Consider the following 23,482-nt stretch of genomic DNA (forward strand, 5'->3'; position numbering starts at 1 on the left):
ACATAAAAATATTGACTTTTTGATGCCATTCTTTGTATATGTTTACTTTTAAAATGATATGTTTTATAAAATGATATGTTTACTTTTGCTCCATCATAATTATAACTGCCTTGTAGGATTTATGTACTTGATTAATTAGCTATTGTTGTTTTCCTAAATGAATAGAGTAAATTCTGTTACACCAATACAGATTTTTGACTGGATCACTATTAAAGATATAGAATGTACCAACATACCACACTATAGTGTAGTATATGTGAAAGATATTTTATCCAACATTCATTTTTATCATAAGAAGAAAAAAACTAAATCATTTATGAATTTAATAAAACTTCTTTATTTCAGATTGTAGTTGGAAATTTTCCAGTGTCCTGCCTGGTCCCACAGCTACTCAAACCAAAATAAATACATTGCAAGCTGTATAGCCATGGCCTATGGCTCAAGCTTCTTGCTAGCTAGCTCTTATATCTTAAATTATCCAATTTCTATTAGTCTACAAGTTGCCACGTGTTCCATGGCTTTATCTGTGTGCCATTACATGCTGCTCCCTGGACAGCAGGATGGCGTCTCCTGCCTCTCCTTTCTCTTTTCACTTTCTCTCTTGAATCTTCCCACCTGGATCCATCCTGCCCTTCCATAGGCCAATGCAGCTTTATTTACCGATGAATAAGAACAACACATATTCACAGCATACAGAAAGATATCCCACAGCATCAGATTGTTTAAGCAATTCGAGTCAAATATTTGGTATATGGTCAAAAGATAACATTCTTAAGCAACTCTATGATAACAAAAAAGGGTGAAATAAGACTCTACTTTTACTAATTTTTCACCCTTCAATCCTATGATAATTGCATAAACAATTTGAAAAGGTTTCTTGTCTCTTACATAAAGAAATTTGATGTTTTTTTAAAAGTAAGTATGCCAAATTTCTCAAGAAACTAATAAATGAAATCTTTACAAACACATTAATGAAACAAACTATTGGATTCATAAAGTCTCACAGGTGCCCTGGGACATTCTAGCTCATGCTACTGGAACATTAATCACAACAAATGCTTCACGGCATTACATATGAAATTTATGTGTATAAATCTATAAAAATATATCAATAAAGGAAGGCTAGAGGAAAGTATTGAAATAATAAACAATCTTATTTTTTCAATTTGAAAATTATGTTTATTTATTTAGTTTGTGTGTGGGCATGCATTTACGTATGTGTGGGTCATAGGACAAAATGTAGAAGTCATTTCTCTCCTACCATGCTAGTCCTTGGGATCAAACTCAGGCTTAGTAGCAAATGCCTTTATTTGTTGAGCCATCTCTCTAGCACCACACACTCTTATTTAACGGTGACATAAAGCCAATTCTGTTCAATTTTCTTTTCTGATTTCAAATTTCTCAACATTAAGCTCCAAGTCTTCAAGCGTTTGCTGAAAAGACTCGGCTAAGCAAGGCTATTAAACTAGAATGGGACAGTTATTTCTTCTGCGTCTGATCTCAGTCACTTCAAATTTTTAGTTCTACTCACAAAGAACAAATGGATAGGTCAGGAGCTTGAAGTAAAGGCTCAATTTTCAAGCCAATGGCCCTGGATATGATTAAAAGCTTGGAGACCTTTTAAAGGAACTAGGACACTGAACAAGTGAGAATTTGCCTGTGTATGTGTTATTCATACATCACTATGAAGCTTTTAATTTTTATCTAATGCTACTGAGTAATATTACTATAGAATTCATGGTAATGAAATATAAACACTGTAACAATTATATGTGCAAGTCATGAGACATAAAACTCAAGGGTTTTATATATTTTTATATTTGGAAACAGAAGAAATCAGCCCAGCTTTCTGATTATGCACCCATGACCTTTCCTTGTTTCCTATTAGAAGGTTTGAACAACACGGGAAATTCATCTCCTGAAATGCTGACATAGCATTCACACCTACCCAGCTACTTTGTGAAGGTTAGTAACAACAGCACAAAAAATGACAACAAAAACTTGGAGGAACCATTAATTCATAGATCTTTGTGTTCACTCAAGTTACTTTCACTAGGGAAATTCAATTCCTTAAATTAAAAAAAAAATATTGTTAGAAATGGGTGTGGTGGCTCATACATGTAATCTTACTAGCCGGGAGGAAAAGGCAGAGAAATTCCATGTTGGAGGCCAGCCTATGATATGTGGAAAGATTCTAACTAAAAAAGTAAGGTTGATATTCTTATAGCATATTTTCAAAATCCTTTCCAGCTACATATTTGTATTATTTTTTTATACACAGTGTGTTAATGTCTACAAAACCTGAATGCTATCAGTATTGAACATCTGCTGTGGGATGTCATTCTTTATGCTGTGAATATGTGTTTCTCTGATTGTTTGATAAATAAAGCTGTTTGGCCAATGGTGAGGCAGAATAAGGTTAGGTGGGACATTCCAACTAGAGAGAGAGAGAGGAAGGAGAACGGCAGAGCTGAAGAGATGCTGCTAGCTGCAGCGAGAAGAAGCAAGATGTAAAGTACCGGTTAACTTTATAGAAATGGGTTAAGATGTAAGAGCTAGCTAGTGAGAAGCTTGAGCCATTAGGCCATGTAGTTTAAAAATAATATAAGCCTCTATATGTTTATTTGAGGCAGGACCAGGCAGGACACAGGAAAACTTCCAGCTACAAACATCATATTTAAAAAGTAATTTTTCTACTCATTTAATAATTGCTATTCCTTCACTTAATAGTAAAAGGTAACATTTTTACTCTGACCTTATTATGTGGTAAATACATGTAACATGGGTCACCATTTAACCTTCTCTCTCTCTCTCTCTCTCTCTCTCTCTCTCTCTCTCTCTCTATCTATCTATCTATCTCTCTACCTAGACCTGAATGTCCTGGAACTCACTATGTAGACCACACTGGCCTCAACCTCACAGAGGTATGTAACACGAATTGTTAGAAGGTCTTATTAATAAAAACAAATCCGGAGACAGGTATTGGGTTAAAGTTGGAAGATCAGAGAGACAGAACAAGCCACAGCCACCTCAACTTGCCAGTTCCTCAGCTGATCCTGTTTCCTCAGACTGGAAGCCTTTGGGTCCTCATCCAGAATGAATCTCAGCTGAACTGTTGCTAAAAGCCTAAAAGCTTAACCAACTCTAGTTCCTGGTTTTCACGCCTTATATACCTTTCTGCTTTCTGCCATCACTTCCTGGGATTAAAGGCGTGAGTCACCATGCCTGGCTGTTTCCAGTGTGGCTTTGAACTCACAGAGATCCAGACGGATCCCTGCCTCTGGAATGCTAGGATTAAAGGTGTGAGTCCCACCATTTTCTGCCCTCTATGTCTGTCTAGTAGCTGTTTTTCTCTCTGACCCTAGATAAGTTTATTAGGATGCACAATACTTCGGGGAACACAATATCATCACAGAGGTAGGCCTGCCTCTGTCTTCCAAATGCTGGGCTTGGTGGTGTGCACCACCACACTTGGCTACCATTTAACCATTTTCAACCATCAGCATCATTGTTTGTTTTACAACCATCAACATCATTCATTCTGAGAACCCTTTCCCTTTTATCATTTCCTACATAAATCTTGCGCCCATTAAATAATAATTTCCCTTGACTACGTCCTCTACCCCCATCTCTAATAGCCTTTACACTGCCTTCTAGTGCTGTAAGCTTGCCTACTCTATGTTCCTCATATAGGGTTTATAATATTTATGATTCTATGTGTGTTTATTTTACCACCGTGTTTTAAACACCCGTCTACTTTGGGCTGTAGATAGAACACAGTGGTGGAGTGCCATTTTCTGGTATGTATCAGAATTAAGGCTAAATAATACCCATTGTATGAATTTATTACATTTTACTTAAATTTAAATCAAGGCACATGAGGAAGATGTCCAATCACAACTCCTGAGGGAAGAAGTTTGCTTCTGCAAGGGAAGAGGATGAGTGAATAGCCTGGCTAGCATGGGAAAACCAAGTAGGGAAGATCAAATCTAGAACAGCTTTGTGTTCAGTCAAATAAGAAGTGTCCTGACTGGAGGACATTGGGCACTTTATGAATGGAAAGTATTGCTCATTTTAAAACTCTATTTCAGTTCACTTCTCCTCAACAAATCAAATGCCCATTAGAACATGGCATGAGTGTCATTATCCATTCATTTACTTACATTTTGGTACTTAAGATGGGGAATGGACTGGACTTTTGTGTCTAATTCTGATAAAGACCTTAAATAGTTGACTATGAGGTAGTCATCTAATAAGATATTGGAGGGGGTACTGTAGTGAAAAGTACAGACTAGACTAATCACATTAGCATGTTAGAAAAATGCATCAGAGAACTAATATCTAAATGGCGATGCATTTGTGCTTGTTTATTTTCTTTTATTTTTTTCTTTTATTTTACAATACTATTCAGTTCTACATAATAGCCACAGATTCCCTTGTTTTCCCACTTCCTGACCCCCTCCCCTTCCCCAGCCCACCCCCCCATTCCCACCACCTCCAGATCAAGGCCATCCCCAAGGACTGAGATCGACCTGATAGACTCAGTCCAGGCAGGTCCAGTCCCCTCCTCCCAGACTGAGCCAAGTGTCCCTGTATAAGTCCAAGGTTTCAAACAGCTATCTCATGCAGCGAGCCCAAGACCTGGTACCACTGCCTAGATGCCTCCCAAACAGATCAAGCCAATCAACTATCTCACCTATTCGGAGGGCCTGATCCAGTTGGGGGCCCCTCAACCTTTGGTTCATAGTTCATGTATTTCCATTCATTTGGCTATTTGTCCCTGTGCTTTATCCAACCTTGGTCTCAACAATTCTCGCTCATATAAACCCTCCTCTTTCTCTCTAATTAGACTTCCAGTGCTCCACCCGGGGGCCTAGCTGTGGATGTCTGCATCCAGATTCCTCAGTCCTTGGATGGGGTTTCTGGCACAACTATTAGGGTGTTTGGCCATCTCATCACCAGAGTAGGTCAGTCCCGGCTGTCTCTCGGCCATTGCCAGCAGTCTTTTGTGGGGGTATCTTTGTGGATTTCTGTGGGCCTCTTTAGCACTTTGTTTCTTCCTTTTCTCATGTGGTCTTCATTTACCATGGTCTCCTATTCCTTGTTCTCCCTCTCTGTTCTTGATCCAGGTGGGATCTCCCGCTCTCTTTCCCTCGACCCTCGCCGTTCATTGCTCCCACTCAGGTCCAGGCTGTTCATGTGGATCTCATCCATTTCTCCGTCATTGGGTGATCCCCGTGTCTTTCTTGGGGTCCTGTTTTACAGGTAGCCTCACTGGTGATATGAGTAGCAGTCCAGTCATCCTTGTTCCACATCTAGTATCCTCCTATGAGTGAGTACATACCATATTTGTCTTTCTGAGTCTGGGTTACCTCACTCAGGATAATCAAAAACACTGAGGACACTTTATGCTGGAGAGGATGTGGAACTCGGGGAACTCTCCCCCACTGCTGGTGGGAATGCAAGCTTGTACAACCACTTTGGAAATCAATATGGCACTTTCTTAGAAAATTGGGAATCAATCTCCCCCAAGATCCAGCTATACCACACTCTTGGGCATATACCCAAGAAATGCTCAATCATACCACAAGAGCACTTGCTCAGCTATGTTTATATCAGCATTGTTTGTAATAGCCAAAACCTGGAAACAACCTAGATGCCCTTCAACTGAAGAATGGATAAACAAATTGTGGCACATATACACAATGGAATACTACTCAGCAGAGAAAAACAATGACATCATGAGGTTTGCAGGCAAGCCATTCTGACAGGCTTGAAACTGAGAAGCTTTTGTAGAGCAAAGGATACAGTCAACAAGGCAAAGCGACAGCCTACAGAATGGGAAAAGATCTTCACCAACCCCACATCTGACAGAGGACTGATATGCAGAATATATAAGGAACTCAAGAAATTAGACATCAAAAAGACCAACAGTCCAATTAAGAAATGGGCTATAGAACTAAACAGAGAATTCTCAACAGAGGAAACTCAAATGGCTGAAAGACATTTAAGGAATTGCTCAACATCCCTAATCATCAGGGAAATGCAAATCAAAACAACTCTGTGCTTGTTTATTTTGACATAGGGTCATACTATGTAGTCTTGTCTGGTCTAAAACTTGCCATGTATTCCAAGATGGCTTCAAATTTAGAGAGATCTACCTGCCTTTGCTTACCAAGTGTTGGGATTAAAAGTGAGAGTCACTGTACCAGACTCAAGGCATTCTATAAAGGGATGATTTTGGAGGAATCATTCCACCAAACTAGACTGACCCTGTTACAAAGTTCTTCCTACTTGGAATGTTCCTACAAGAACCTGAGGGTTGCTGGGGAATGTCCCGTTTGGAGCTCATGCAAATATACTGGGACTTTAACAGTCAACAACACTGGGATTTTAGGAAAATTCTCCTGGCATCTGCTACAAATATTGTTTTGAGGAACTATTCCAACTCGTGTAGTTTTCAGCATGCAATTCTGGCACAGAACTCTAGAACACTTCCTCACAGAAATAGCCTGGCATGTGGATATGTGTGTGCACTGTGAGGAGAAAACAAAGATTGAGCCAAAGGTTGGCGGAGAGATTACAAAATCACAGGGAAAATACTACTTGATTAGTGATTTGCTTCAGGTTAACCTATTTTCAAAGGGCTTTCACCTCAGTGACTGAATATTCTCTGGATATTCTCCTAGTTGACATTTATAATCGTTGACACAGGCTTTCTAACTCCTTTTCTCTGTGCTTTTCAGCTTCACACCTGTCTTCACCATATGTGTCCATACACACACACACACACACAAACACACACACACACACACACACACACACACACACACACACACACACACAGACACACAGTTCACCTGAGAGCTGGATGGGCAAGCGCTCGCTCTGGGCTCGCTCTCTGCGCCTGGACCCTGGATAGTGGAGATTGATTGTGCAGAGCTCCAGAGAACGCCGCTGGATTGCGATACACTTTCCCCAGACCCCCGCGACCTATCCATTCCTTCATTTGTAAGTCATCCACTAAATAAATCTTCCTTTTAACTACGTGGAGTGGCCTTTATAATTTTCGCCAATACATATACACACATTCACACACACATACACATACACACTATCACACACATACAAACTACATACTCTCTCTCCCTTCTTCCCCCTCTTTCCCCTTCTTTATCTCTCATTGTCCTACTCTACGTCTTTGACTGCTTCTTGAAAATACACGTATTCTTGTTATAATCTTCCTCTCTTGTGAATGAGAAAGAATATAACCAGTTAAAATATTGATTTGGACATCATTTCCAAGGGGGCCTTGGTGACTGGCACATCTGTACTCACATGTGACTCCTTATCAGCAATCAGACTGATGAAGGGAAGAGGAATTGGGACAAATAAATGAAGGACCTCATTACACTATTTGGAAATGGGATTTTTGAGTTCTATTCCCAGCAGGCATATTATGGGGCCATGTCACATATTATGTTTATCATCTGCTGCTCTGGGTTAATGTCACTCTCATCCTCAAGTATGGCTCTGAATTACGGGAAAGGTAAGCAGATCTGATAGAGTCATCAGATGCTTTTGCCTAGTGTAATTACTTGACCTCATTTTAGAGTTATTCCTGTTCGAATGACCTTGCTGAATCCCCAGCACACAGCGTAGTGCCCCCTGTCCGCTGACACACACACCTGAAGAATTTCCACACTGGGAAGAAAAAGAACACAATAAACTGTCCATGACACCATGTCTTCTGCATTTTTGTGGTGCATTTCTGGACCTGTATGGTTAGCTCTTAGAGCTACTAGAATACAGACTTAGGGAAGTTCAGGTTTACATATTGCACATGTAAACTAAATTTCTAAAATCTAAGTAAGTAAACACTTTTCAGTGGATTTTTTTTATCTGGTCTTTTTTCTTTGTCCAGGTAAGATATTAGCCTTTCTAGGAAATATTTGATGCATTCTCCTTTCTTCTCTTCTATTCCTCTTATAGAAACAGAATATTGAGGCAAATACTTCTAGATGATAGGTTCTGATAACTGCTAAGACTGAAAAGTCACACATAAAAGGGTCTGGGAAAAATTACTGGAAAAGGGCTTTCTGCAAAAGCATTAGGACTCAAGTTTGTCCCTCTAGCGCCCATGCAAAAAGCCAAGCACAGCAGTGTACACCTGCAATTCAATGCTGAGAGGTAGAGTCAGACAGATCTCTGGACCTCACTGCCAGTCAGCCTAGCTAACTGATTACATACAGGTTCACTGAAAGGTACTGTCTCAAAAAATAATGTGGAAAGCAATTGAGGGAGTCACCCAATGTCTGTCTCTGGCCTCTGTACATATGCACACACATATACATGTACATTCTTATGTGCATGGGGACACACATACATGCAAACACATAAAGGTCTAATAGTTGAATCTGGGTTGGTATGAAAGATTCTCAAGTAGATCAATTCATCGAACAGACTTATCTTTATCTTATTATTTATGCTTTTCCATTGTCATTCTTCTTTATATTTATTTATTCATAGATGTGAACACAGTTGTCCCTTGGTATCTGCAGGATATTGTTTTTAGGACTCCCCCACCATTGCCCAAATCTGGGGATACTCAAATGTCTTAACATAAAAATGGCACGGCATTTGCATATAACCTACAGACGTCCTCTCCCGTATACTTTCAATCATCTCTAGATTACTTTTAGTATAAAATACAATGCAAATGCTATGTAAATATTTGTTACACCTCATTGTTTTGACAAGCAAAAGTCAATACATGATCAGCATAGATGCAACTTTTGCTCAGATTATTTTAAATTTAAGATTGGTAGAATTCACAGAGGAGGAACTTGCGAATACCCAGAGCTGACCGCATAATGTTCAAAAAGAAAGACATAGTCACTCTCTTCATGGAGTTGGTAATCTAAAGATAAATAATAGAAATAATTTGTCCCAGAGGCATTTAACATTTATTATTGATTGCATACTAATAAAATCTCAAGTCTAACAATAATGAGGGCTCATATTTCATACACATTTGGCATGAGTCTTGGCCCTGGGGCTTGGTTCTGGGGCTATAAATATATTCAGCTGTTACAGAAATTCCAAAATGTATATTTTTATTATTCTATCTTTTTATACCTGAGAAACTGAGGAAGAAGGTGGTAAACTCTGCTGTTGTCACATACCCCACAAACAGGAGGAGCACCACACGCTTCTATGAATCTAGGCTGTACAATGCTACCCAGTGCTTCATCTGGACTCTTACTGTGTTTTGAATATTGTTAACCTTGAATCTGTTTCTTTTTCAAGTCCCATGTTGATTGCAAAGAAGATAGGATACCCAACATCATCATAGAATCTCTAAATGCAGAAACTAACTCAGGAAGCAATAGGAATACTCAACAGACAAAATTAAACAGAAGAGGAAAATAGATTTTCATTAAATTTCACCTTAGAAGAAAGTCTGAAGATGTTCTACTGTATTTAAGTGGTTATTGAAAACCATCTGTGATTTAACATCTCAATAAATGAAGACCATCTGTGATCTCACATCTCAATAAATTGGAGATATCACTGTGAGCCTCAATTTATCAACAATGATCTTACAGTTACAAAGAGAAAGGAACTTGTTTTAATTCAAGGTCTTGTATCCAGGCAACATTTCCCATCATCCCCTCTGAGACTAGGCATTCTAAGTTTATCTTTGCCCCAGAGCTTTCTGTGACATTGTTGAACTTAAAATTTCTGAGAAGTTGGGAACTCAACCAAATTCAGAGTATTGTATCTAAAACTTGACAAGGTCCATACCACCTACATAGGGTACAACTGACAGAAAGCAAAACATGAGTGGTCTCCATTAGAGGAAACACTACAGCATGCATGAAATTATCTAAAAAGCAAAGATATGATCTTTGCCTATGAGTATGTCTTATGGTATCAAGCAGACATGCTTTTAAGGATAGGTTATTCTCTTCTACTTCTGGCATGGCAGGCTGGTTTCTTTCTTCATGACAACTTTGATGCAAACTTAGAAGATGTGTGCATGGTGGAGTTGAAAAGAAATATGAGCACAAAAGCATGAGCAAAAGGCAATTTTCAATATTTGTCATAGTTTCCGGATGCCATAGTTGTTCTGGCTTGAATACTGTTTGTCCCCAAAACTCATACATTGAAACTACGAGCCCAAGGTATTGAGAAGTGACTATGTTGTAGGGTTACGACCCTCCTGAGTAGAATTTGTGTTTGTGGAAGGATACAATAAGAGTAGGCTGTGTGTGATGTCAGGTCCTCAAACTCACTCCACTCAGTCATCTTTCTATCCTTGTGACAAAATGTCTATGTGGTGACTTGCTTGCTTTTCTCATTCCTGTGACAAAATAGGTGACTAAAGCCAGCTAACCCCTCACAAGCACAGCCAGAAACTGACCCCATCTAGAGAAAGCCCACCTGCCTGCCTTCTGCATGATTCTAGAGCCTGTCAACTTGACAATCAACATCCTAGGTAGTCAATTGAAAACAAAGATGGCTATATTTTGGCATATAGTTCAGAAGTTTCAGTTGATGGTCAGCTGATCCTGCTAGTTAAACATTATATCACAGTGGAAGCCTGTGGTAGGGAAAATCACCCACTTCATGCCAGTCCTTCAAAATGTACCCTCAACACCCTCAATTCCTTCTACCAGACTACACCTCCCCTATTAGTATCATAGGCTAACAAATATTCCAACTTAAGGCTTGTGGATGACATTTATTAATTAGTCTAAACAAGGCAACTTTGTCTTAGACTTACCACCCTCTAGAACTTGGAGAAATAAATTGGCATCATTTATAAGCTACTCTCATCACCATATTTTGTGACATCACCTGGAACCAACTAGTGTAATGGCAATAGTACATAGTCTACAGACTCACTAAGCCTATTCTGGGTCACCAGAACAAAAGATGACTGGCTAACATATGTTTTTAAACAAACGTTGTCTTTCAGAAGTTATAGAAAAAGAAATGACTCCTGTTTTCATCTTGATTCGGTGACACAGATGTGAAGACAGATGAAAAAGACATCCAAGGAAGTGAAACATTCCACAGTGGTCTCTTCGGTTCTGTAAATTTTTTATCAATGGAACTGTGAAAGTTCGCCATAAGTAAAATTTAACCTCAAGCTTATGAATGGCAGCTCTTGGGCTGCAGAGGTGGTTCACAGGTTGAGAGCCCTTGTTGCTCCTTCAAATGAACTGAGCATCCATTTTATCTGGCTCACAAATGTCTATAACTCTAGCTGCAAGGGATCCAATGCCTTTCATGGGCACCTGCACTCACATGTGCACATATGTACACATAGACAGACATACACATAATTAAAAATAATGTATATCTAGACCAAGTAGCACCTCCATTAACAACTAGAATCTGTGACTATTATAATTATTTTGTTTCCAGGTTTTTTTTGTGTGTGTGGCTTTGTGTGTGTATGTGTGTGTGTGTGTCTCGCATGGGGTGGGGGGAGGTTCTCTGTGTAGCCCTGGCTGCCCTGGAACTTAGTCTATAGATCAGGCTGGCCTCAAACTCAGAGATCCACCTGCCTCTGCCTCACCAGTGCTGGGAGCAAAGGTGTGTGCCACCACCACCAGCTATTTCTAGGAGTTATAAAACTAAATGCACATAAATGACCTCTCCATTGCAGTTTACGGCTACAGAAAGTACAATCAAAGTAGCAAAATAACCAATTTTTCTAGTAACAAAGCCCATATTCCAAGTCCCCTAAAAAGCCTACTGGCAATTCTTGGGGAACTAAAAAGTAATGCAGAAATAGACCAGAATCCTGATTTTACTGCATCATACATTGTGCCAGAAACACACCATGGAGGAAAGAGTTCACCTCACTGTATGCAGAAAGCAAGCAAGAGAAAAGGAAGGGGTAGGGTGTGGGAAGGGGTCGGGGGGATGCAATCTCCCTTCAAAGGCCCCAATGACCAGGTTCCATCTCTTAAAGATAAAGGTTCTTTGAAATAAAGATCTTCTGCATAGTATTATTTAAACTATTTCCATCACAATTGCTTTAACCAAAAAGTCCCACTTTCTTGTGGATGTAAAAAGCTTACAATATGCTGACTTCGTGCCTATGCTAAAAGCGAGCAACTGTGGGTGTAATGGTGACATTTCTCCAGCTCTTTGGTATTTTGTCCATTTATATATCATCACCATGGCTACTGTGATAACATTTAAAATAATTCCAATGTAAATCTGACAGCACCTCATTAGGTTCTCTCAGAATCCCATAATTAGGTAAGAAAAGACTGCTGATTGAGAAGGTTAGGGCCAGGCGGGACAGGCTGCATTCCACATTAACAATCACAATGTCCTTTCTCCAAGGTTTTCCCTGATGTTGCCCAGGCTTCTTTCAGGCTGGAATCTAGAGCCTGTGGTTTCCCCGGCTGAAGATGTCAGCAGAGGGGAAAGAGCAACACTGAGACTCCATATCCTATCTTTAGATGTGAGGAACTAGAGTGAGATTTCCCTTTTTTGCCCCCTGAGTAAGGGACTTGAGGATGCTTCAAAGCTGCTTTCAGAGAAGCTTCTCAATCCAGTAAGGGTTAAGTCCCTGGCTCGTATTATTGTAATTTGCCGTGTTTTTTTTTTTTTTAACAAATGAACATAATTATGAAAGATAAGAGTGATATTAAGTCAAGGTTCTTTCTGGACAAAAAGGCCACCTACCAACAGAACTGGAATGAACCTGATTCATACTCTTAATAATGTTTAAATCTATGGCCCCCAGAGGTGAGTTTAAGTAACGTACAATTTTTACACAAACATATTCTGTGTTCTGATGAGGTGAGCCACATGAAAGCTATTTAAGCCACCACTGCAGCTGAGTTGTTTGCAAAAAGGCATCATAAATGCTCAGTTTGACATTCTTTGGGGTTTTAACTAGGGGAGAATGTTTACACTCTTGAAGTCTTCTGTAATGAGGAAGAATTTAGACTAATTGGCAAACCTAATAAGGGAGCTGATTAGTTCATACAAATAGCTCAACTCCATTATTTGACACAGAATTCACCACTGTGTCCTGTTTTAATAAAGTTCTGTGCAATTTTATAAGAGAAAGAGAGTGAAAGAGAGAATAAATAAGACAGAAGAGCCCATGGGCAGAAGCAGGGATTTGTTGATTTTAAAGGTGCTGTTCTTCATCATGGAATGATACTTTGTGCTTAGAATCAAATTATCCAATCTGAGAGAGGAATCTTCATGGATGCAGCACTCACAGCATGCGAATGAACAGAGGAACTGGCCAAGAATCAAACTGTGGTGTGCATGCATAATAGTCAGGACTTAGTGCTTTATATAAAATTCATATCAAGACAGAATGCATTTCTCATTTCCAATATCACATTATTCCCTGTTCTTACTCAAAAGAAGTATATATTTCCCATATTCACTTACAGAATTTAGAGACATAAAGGCTGACAATTTTAAACATTTACAACCACAATTGCATTTAACCAGGAGTTAAAGAGAAAGTGTAATTTGATTATTTCCAGAATTATATTTTGTTGTTACCACTGGGAGAGGTAAATCTACTGGTATCTTAGGTGCAGAGGCTGTGGGTGCTGTGAGGCATCCCACAATGTCCAGAGGCAGCCCTGGTAATCTGAAGGCTCAGGTCCCTGGAGGCCTCAACAATCTGCCAGGGAACAATATTCTTACCAAAAGCATCTTCTTGTGCCTTGGGAGGCTTTGCTGCTATTCCCCACAAAGACATGAACAAACCCAATTCTAAGGCAAAAGCCAGCTCAGGTGAGAATTTCTTATAATGACTAGAGACAGGTCAGTGGACAGCCTTGAAAATGCCACCAATGATGAGTAGAGAGTGAGAAATCAAAGCAGAAAGGGTCTTTGTTTTAAGACCAAAGGAAAACATCGCTGAAAAAGCACATTGGAGCTGTCCACACATCATTTCTGCTCCAAGACAGAGATGAATCTGATTTAAACCAAAACACTGGGGGAAATGGATGGCTTACATGTCACGACAAACATTAAGTCAGAATAAATTTACTCTTAACACAGCGAGTTCTGTGCTAGTGATTAAATGTGCCTGCTGCCACAGGTCACACCATTCAAATTAACACAAATATGCAAGTATTAAATTATTTCACAAGCAAGGTTAAATAGGCACTGGAAATAGGTACTCAGATCGTATATCTATCTAGCCCACCTAACTCCCTGACAAAATGGTTTAGAGTTCACGGGAATTATTGCTCCATAGAGAGGAGGCTTATGAAGTAGGTATTTTAAATTCAAGACTGGAATTAACTTAGCTCAAGTTAATGTTTCAGGATTTATACCAACACTGGTTTCCAGAAAAAGCTGAGCTCACACTGCAGACTGCATTTTTTTTTTTTAAAAAAAAAAAAAAAAAACTCTGTTATCCTAAAAACATAAAGTGGATCTCTTTGAGCTATATATAGCTCAAAAGGGTAGACCTCATGCACATAGGTAGATTCAGAAAATGATTAGACACTACAATGCAGAACTAAATCTTCCACAAATTCAATCATCGTTAAAGCAAAAGGAATAAAGCCCAAGGTTTGTACCCACTGTTAAAAATGTAACAGGGTGGTGGTGATAGGAAGGGACAGCTAGATGGCTCATGGGATAATGGCTTTACCAAGCAAGCTTGAGAACCTGTGTTCAATCCCCAGAACTCACATAGTGAAAGGAGAAAACCGATTTCCACAAGGTGTCCTCTTAGCTCCATAGGCATCCCATGGAATGTCTGCACCTTCCACCTTTCCTAAATGGAAAATAAAATAACCTATTATACATGGAAAACAATTAATGGGAGGCCACAGATTAGTGACTAGCAAGAGTTTCAAACTAATCTCTCTACAAGAGAGCATTATTGCTTCCTCAACTTACCCTCTACCTATATCCCATTACTGTTGTGCAAGCTCTTACCTTTCTCCTTGGCACAGGATAGCTTGGATCTTACTAGACAGCTTTTGCTCAGTTGGAAGAATGAAGTTCTTCAGTGTGCAGGCAGCCATGCATTTCTATGCACTGCATTGCACCTTCTTTTCAACACCGTGAATAACACTTGCATTTCTGTTATGCATTTATCTGACAGTTTTTACAGCTATAATGGAAGTGCTAGTAAACATAGGAATATGACAAAGGGGAAAAGGAGAGATTTTTAAAAAGAAATGTGGCAATACTCTTGTAGACCCTCCAACCATCATTAGAATCAAAGATTGTTCTTCCTTTCTTCACAGTGCACCGAGAATATGGAAAGCCTTACTAACAGGGCTGCACGTCCGTAGTATAGATGTGCTCTACAACAGGGGGTTGTGTGAAATATTCAGAAACTCAGCAATAAGCTCTACTTTGTTGTTCTAATAGAAAGCTAGCATCACCCAGGTTATCTGATTCTATGAAATCTCTTTTCATGTCTTTAAACTATTGCACAACTCTGTGAGCTGTAGAATACCGATAACTGCAAACCATTCCTGTCCCATAGAAATGCAAATTTTGTCCAGTGGAGATCGATTTGACTGTTGTTTCTCTGTGGCTACTGACTGAGCTTACATGTACTAAGCAAATTCATTCCACCATTTCTGATTTGTGTGTGGATTTCCTGTACCAATTTTCCTGTGAATTAGTAGTTACATGTTATGCTTCCTCTATCATTAAATTAACTAAAATATCTGACATGGATTCATTTTATGTATGCACAACATTTATGGCTACATTTTTTTTCTTTTATAATCATGTTTTAATACATTCAGTGTTTTAAGAATGGATGACAGTATCTTCAAGTTTAACATCTCCTTTTTTAAAAAAAAGCAGAAGTTTTAACAATTGAAAGTGGGCATTTTCTGATGGCATAAGTAAATTTTTCTTGAATCATGGGACTTCAATGTGGGGTAGGGGTGGATACCTCCCCGCTTTCCACAATCCCCATTAGAATTTACATTGCAAAGATTTTTCAATGTTTATATTCATGTGTGTGTATCTATGTGAATATATGCTGTACATGTGAGGGTACCTGCAGAGCTCAGAGGAGGGGAATGGATCCCCCTGGAGCTGGAGTTGCAGGTGGTTGTGATTCACCTGAAGGATGCTGACAATGGAATGTGGGTCCTCTGCAAAAGCAGATGTTCTTAACCATTTGAACCACCCCTCTAGCCACAGTACTGTTTCAGTTTACGTACATGGCTTTTCACAGTCAAGATGATTCTCCATAAAATTTTAGTTTTAAAGCAAATCTTTGGCCTTTAGATACACAGAGTTAAGTTGCTTATCTGTGTGAATTCGAAAAACAGAAGCAACCTTTGTTCTCTTCTCTTTTGTTTTAAGTAACACACGTTCCATGTCCCTATCCTGATCCCCTAACTTTACCTGTGGATCTCAGGCCACATCCTGCTCTAAGTTACTTCATCTTGTGTGGAACAGCGGCTTTCAGGCTGGCCCTTGCCCTAAATTCCTGATTCCGCTTTACAAAAGAGAAGTTAACTCCGTTTTTAGTGTGATTGCTGAGACGGAATGTTTCTGTATCTTGTTAATGCAAGTAAACAGCCTCCATCTGTCCAACACAAGTCGCAGCGCATACTCACGGATAATTTATTCATGCAAGCATACTATTACCACCTATGAACTTTCAGAATTAAATCAGGAACACTTGGGCACATAGACATCAAAACCATATGAAAATTAGGACTTGAAAGATACAACTCTCTCTCTCCTAGATCGTACAGAATGAAGATCACTAACACCAAACATCAGATAGTGCAGAGCACCTGTCATGAGTTTCGTCAGACAGGTCATAGCATCTCCCCTCTCTACTCGCCATTTAACTCAAATTTAACTTCCTGCCTTAGGCCGCCCTGTGCCTCATTATGTGAACTGGCCTTACCTTCCATAGCATCTGTTTCCTCCAAGACCTGTGACTAGATTCATTAATAATGTAGCCAAAAAAACTCACAGTGGCTCTTTGTATCTGTATCAGTTATCTGTTTCAGTAAAGCCTTTATAACCCTTTCCGTAACACAGACATGTATACGTATACACACAAGCACATCACTTTATGAAGTGTAATAAATAGCTTGAATTCATTTTAGTAATTACGATTAGAGTAGAAGAGACTGTGGTCTCCAGTACCACATATAAAGTAAAATTGAGAATACTTGGTGAGATACAGCCCAAAGTTTAATATAGTTTGTGAATTGATTGCTATTCAATAAGTGACAACATTGAAGAAGGACATGGCATATCTATCCGTCTATGTTTCTGACATTGTATTCACAAGACAGCAAAGGTAACCCCTCTAACTGTATTTAACAAATGTCCTTCTAATCCACGTTTACAGATTTACTTAGCTATATGGCTCTTTAGATGTATTTATTCAGATATATGGGCACTTGGCAAGGGACATAATTGTCGTATATATTGAAATACATAAATGATAGCACAACACAAGTATCATTTTAGAGGACTTTAAAAGACATATTTCTTTTGAAATCTGTATGGCAGTGCATAAAGGTTGTTGGTCATGACTGAGGAATAACTCTCTCTCTATTAGACATACACATTTCTTCCTACCTTTCTCTAGAAATAGACATGAAGTTATCTTACCACACTGTACTGCATCATAGTAGAACATCATAGCACTTGCTGCAGATGTGCAGCAGACAGGAAATTCTGTGCCTAGTGGCATTCTTACGTGTTATTAGTCTTAGAACAATCAGGTAGATTTACATTAATTAGATACGATTTTCCAAAGTGCACTATATGAGCACCCTAGATTCCATAGTATTTTCAGTGATATAAAACTTTTATCATTTTATTTTTGCCACATTTATAATTTACTCAATGGCAACTTTTTTCTGTTTTAATTTGAATTTTCTTTATCTAATTCAATTTCTTCTTGCTCTTAAGATAATAGAAGACAGACAGAGAAGAGAGCTAATAACTAAAAAAATACATACACATCTTATTCAATAAATTAGTTTCCTTCAAGTTCAAGAGCAAGGAATCTTTGGTACTATTTTTCTTGGATCAGATCACAAAAGATACAGACCATCTGACTCATTTATTGAAAAACAAAGAATGAAAAAATACACTTATTCTAAAATGACAGGCAAGTTTATCAAGTATTTAAATATTCTACAAGTAGCCATGAAAACAGATGTAGTTGTATTTATCACATATTGTGCATGCTTATTATTCTCTGTTTATTTATGCTTATTTTACTATCAAATAAGATCAACTCTCCCATCAGGGTAGAAATGTCTTTTTTTAGGGGAATAAAATAAATTCTTTTAACACACACACACACAAACACACATACATACATACATACATACATACATACATACATACATACATACATACATGGAGGCCTGCTCTTTTTTAAGGGAAATGAGGAGGAATGGATCTGAGCTAAGGGGATATGGGAGGAGAGGAGGTAGGGGAAACTGGTCAGGATATAATACATGACAGAAGAATAAATAAATAAATACATATTTTTTAATTGGAGAGCCTGCTTTAATATATTATTTTTTTAAAGAGAAAGGGAGCTAGGAAAGCACATGTGCCTATTCCTATACAGTGTAATCATGTGTTATTAGATAATATGGCCATGATTTTATAGTACCATAAAAAGTTAATAATTTGATTGACTACAGAGATGTATAGTGCTAAGTACTTACTTTTATGATATCTGTTTATGATCAGAAAAGCAATTTGTGAGATCATTACTTTTATGGCAAATAAGGTCTCATCTATAACCATATCTCATAAAGCATACATTTTCTAGAAATCTTGTTCAGGGATGCCTGGGGTTGGATTGTCTTCAGGACTTCCTGTTCTGAGGTGCAGCCATACCAGAAGGCAAAGTACATGTCTTTTTGATAGAAAATTCTTTTGAGATTATTTTAATGCAAGGTAACACATGACATGTGGATACACAGTATAAATAGTTCCTTGTATGTGCCTCTAAAGACCCCAAAGATTGGCACTTTGAAAGCTTTAAGTGAAAGTGTAGATATTCTTGTTTTTCCTTTTTAGCTGATTACTGCAAAAGTAAATTACAGGAGTTTGTGTGGTTGGTGGGTCTGAGAATGAGCTTATTTGATAAACATGTGCTCACCTCCACAGCAGAGAATGAAGCAGCCACTGGGAGCAGTATCAGATCCATTCAGACTGTCATCAGGAGACACAGAATTGCATGAGCAAGATGGTTTCAACACTTTCAGCTCACCTTTTGGAATTTTCTGCTCAACTTTTTTTGGATCTGTTGACACAATACCATGAAACCCACCTATAAGCTCTGTCTCCTGTGCCTTCCACGTCTAGGCAAAGCATTCAGAATCACCGTCTACACTTAATGTTTCCAATTTCATTCAGATGCCATTATAGCCCTTATCATATTTCTATCTAGATTTTTCTCCCACCACTCAATTGATATTATGGAAGCCAAGCATAAGTCTATCTTAAGAACTATGATCCTTATAGACATTTAGATTATTCATCATTCTTACTATTAAAAAATAAACAACATTGCTATGAAGACCCCTGAAGATTTTCTCTGAGCATATGTGGGTGTAATTTTTCTGAGATGAATTTCTAGAAATTAAAATTGGGCCAAAATAAAAGTTGTAGCAGATACTACCAGAATCTTCCAAAGGGACCATGCCAATTTATATCCTTCTCTATAGAAACTGGTAATTGAGTATTCTTTACTTTTAGAAGTGCCCAGCTTCACTGATTCCCAGGTTCTACTATAGATGGATCTAATTTTGGAGAACAACTTGAAATAGATTACTGAGCCTCATGTAGGACCAAATCATTGAACACTCTTGGTATAGATGACCCTTTTAAACTAGACAAGATGTAAAAGAAACATCTTGAACAACTTCCTCTTCCTTTTCCTCCTTCCCTACTACCTTCTTCTTCTGTTACTGTCCTGGCCAGTTAAGGCTTGTCTTTTCTCACTTCACACAATATTCCATGATTTCAAATATCACTGAGGTACTACTTTATTCTGATTATTATATCTAACCCTGACCTCTTCCAAGAATATAATATACTCAGCATGCTGTATGCACATAGGAAGCCACAAAGTACAAATGAACAAACATCAATCCATCCCCTTCTGTGGTGGTATTCTAATTGTACTGAAATGTGATTTTGATTGTATGTTAATAAATAAAGTTGCCCAGGGGTCAGAGCTATTAGAGCCATTGCAAGAGTGTGGCGGTGGTGGCACATGCCTTTAATCCCATAGATCTCTGTGTGTTCAGGGATACAGCCAGCATTGGAGACATATGCCTTTAAGACCTAGGGGGCTGTACATTCAGACAGTGATGAGGCAGTCACGTGTTTGGGTTTACAACCAATGAGAAGGCAGAATGACTATGGAAATGACTGACACACAAGGAAATAGCTCTCTTTCGGGAAGCTGGGACAGCAGGAGGAAGGGTGAGATTTTAGCTCTGAGCTCTGACCTCTTGGCTTTCTCTTTTACATTGTTTCTGTGTTTCTTATTTAATAAGACTGTTGGATACATCTACACCCTTCCTTTCTAGATCTAGTCCTTCTATGTTCTAAAGCTCAGTCATTGGTGGCCACACGAGAAACTTCTTTACTTTCTCCCTGTGTAATCATTTCTCATCTATTACAAAGCCACACTTAAATCTCTTAAACATTTATCTATTTTTCTCTACCCTATGCCTGTAATCACTACCCACATTCTTGTTCCTGTCAACTCTCTGAGACTCTTAAGACAGCTTTATAGTTGATACTGAGGTTTTGGACCCTTGCATTTCTCCTGTGGGTTGATATATTCCACTAAGTACTATCACAAAGCAGACACAGGCAAGGAAGAACTCTCTATAAAGGTACTCCATGGTTCTGTGCCTAGGCAGTCTTCTCTGATGCCCATTCTCTCTTCAGCATCCATCTTCTATCTCTTTCCACTCACATTCAATGACAAAACCAATCTAGTTCTACTTTCCAGATGCAAGATGCTCTTTCTTAGACCGGCGAGGAGGCTCAGTGAGTAAAGGTTTAACAACCAGAGTTCAGTCCCTAGAACCCACATAGTGGAAGGAGAGTGCTGACCTTCATAGGCACACCATGGCATGCATGTGCATGAAAACACATAGACACAGAGGCGAGGGCATGTAAAAAGATTATTTTAAAAAAGTTTCATGACTCTATGTTCATGGTATTTGCTTTATCCATAAAGTCAGACTCCTCTTATGGTAAGAACTTATTTAGGTATAAAGCCTTTTAGGAAGCTTCTTTGCATTTCAGTTTGAATAAAATGTTCTTGTTTTTATTCTAGCATTACACATCTTTCCTTCTATCTTTTCTTCCTTCCACAATTGGTTAAAAAAAAATCATCCATGGGCATCCTTATAAGCATTAGAAACCCCTTGGAGAATGAAACAGAATAGTTCTCATTCAGCAGTGACATTGCAGGACTTGCTACATGAAAGGTATATATGTTTTTGTATCTGTTTCCTCAAACACACTCCTTTGTATTACTAATAGCATCTTACAAATCACCTTTGATCTTTCTTCTTGGAATAGGTGCTCAACATTTCACACCAAAATATAAACATTTTCACAAAAGAAGATCCTAACTATTAGGAATTAGGAGGCTGCAAAGATGGCTTAGTGAGCCAAACTCTTGCTGCGCAAGTATGAGGACTTGAGTCAGTATCTCCCAACACCTTCATAAAAGGAGCTGGACACACTGATGCCCACATGTAATTTTAGCACTGAGAGTGGAGACAGGTAGATCTTGGGGCTCACTGAGACAAGCCAGTCTAGCTGAGTCATTCAGCCCTAGGCTCAATGGAAGACCGTATCTCAAAAAATAAGGTGGAAAGAAATAGAGGAAGATACCTGGCATTGGTCTCTGGCCTCCACATGTGCACATGTATGCATGTACACTCACACATATGTGCATATATAACAATACACAGCAGACATACAAAACAAAAAAATTGGCTTTAATAAAATAGCTGAAAACTTTATTAGTATTTGTGGTGAGTCTTGAGGAGGATTTATAGAGACTTGTGTTAAAGGAAGATTGACTTGGGAAAAGTCTGATCACATCTGGGTAGTCCAGAACATCCTAATCTGAATCCTTTAATACATTGGGTCAATTACTATCATTATGTAGATGTTTTTCACCTTCTTTACTCTGCAGTACAACAGGTACTTGAGCTCTAAAATTTGTTTGTAGAAAATGTGGCACTTAATTATAACTTACAAGAGAAGATCTATAGTCTTTATTGGTTGGTCAAATGTGGCAGCTTATCAGACACATCCATATAGGCCTTGAGTGGAAGTAAAGAGCTAAGACTCAGCTGTACCCAGTGTCAGCAACCCCTCTGAACAGTGGTAGGGCATGGTGTTTACCTATGAATTCATTTAGAGGCCTGCAAAGGTTTATAAAGTCAGCATATTGGGTTATCTGAAATACCAGCTGCTTCTTCACTATGAGTGTTCAGTGGCTGTGAAGACGGATGTTGCTGAATTGGATTTCTATAATATGAGATTCAGGAATATGACTTCAGATTTGGGGAAGTGGTATTAAGTCATCTTTTGGTTTAATGTTTTCAAATTGTAAAGGTGTTCTCTGAAGTTTTAGTGCTACCTAGCATTTTAAAGGTGCCTACATTTCCATTTCAAAGAGAAGACAGGACATCTATCATGTCAAGGGGTCTGAACACAGCTGCACAACTTTTTCATAGGGGCATTTACAAGAGTTCTTCAAACAGTAAGAGTGATGTAGCAGATGTTAGTACAAAGGAAAGAGCAAATGAGGTGTGAACTACAGGGTGACGAAGCTTGTATGAATCTCATTTGTTTAACCATCTGAATGGTATACTCCAGGTATTAAATGAGCTAGATACTATTGCACACGACTTTCTGAACAGTCCGGGAAGGTGGATTAATGAACTATGCCCACTTGAATTTTCTCATATCATCTCACCCCTTCAGCCAGCCATAGCTTACTTAACAGTTCTCCCCAAATCTTTTAAAGTAATGCTTTGGGTGATTATGACCTTGTCATTCTATATTCCAGGTAATATAACATGAGGAATTGTTAAATGATTAGTAATTTAATTAGCAGGTATATTAGCAGAGATTCTTTTGCAAATTAAGAATGCACTTTTAATAATCACTGCGTGTGAAAAGAGCTGACAGTTTGAGGTGTGTGAATTTATGCATTTTTAGCTCATCATAGCCAGCTGGGCTGCGAGCTTAGATATCCTTGACTTTGTAAACTATTACTTGTCTGCAAACAACACCAGGGTTTGCACAGCCCTTTCTATGGCTTAATGACTCAATTGCATTAGCCATGCAAAAGTATCAGCTCAGGCTCTCTTCTTTCCTCTTCTCTTTGCTGTCACTCTTACTGATCACATCTGAAATCAGAGGAAACCATTTATTCTTGAGTTGTGGAGAG

This window comes from Peromyscus leucopus, chromosome 3 (assembly GCF_004664715.2).
Source record: "Peromyscus leucopus breed LL Stock chromosome 3, UCI_PerLeu_2.1, whole genome shotgun sequence".
Classification (NCBI taxonomy): Eukaryota; Metazoa; Chordata; class Mammalia; order Rodentia; family Cricetidae; genus Peromyscus; species Peromyscus leucopus.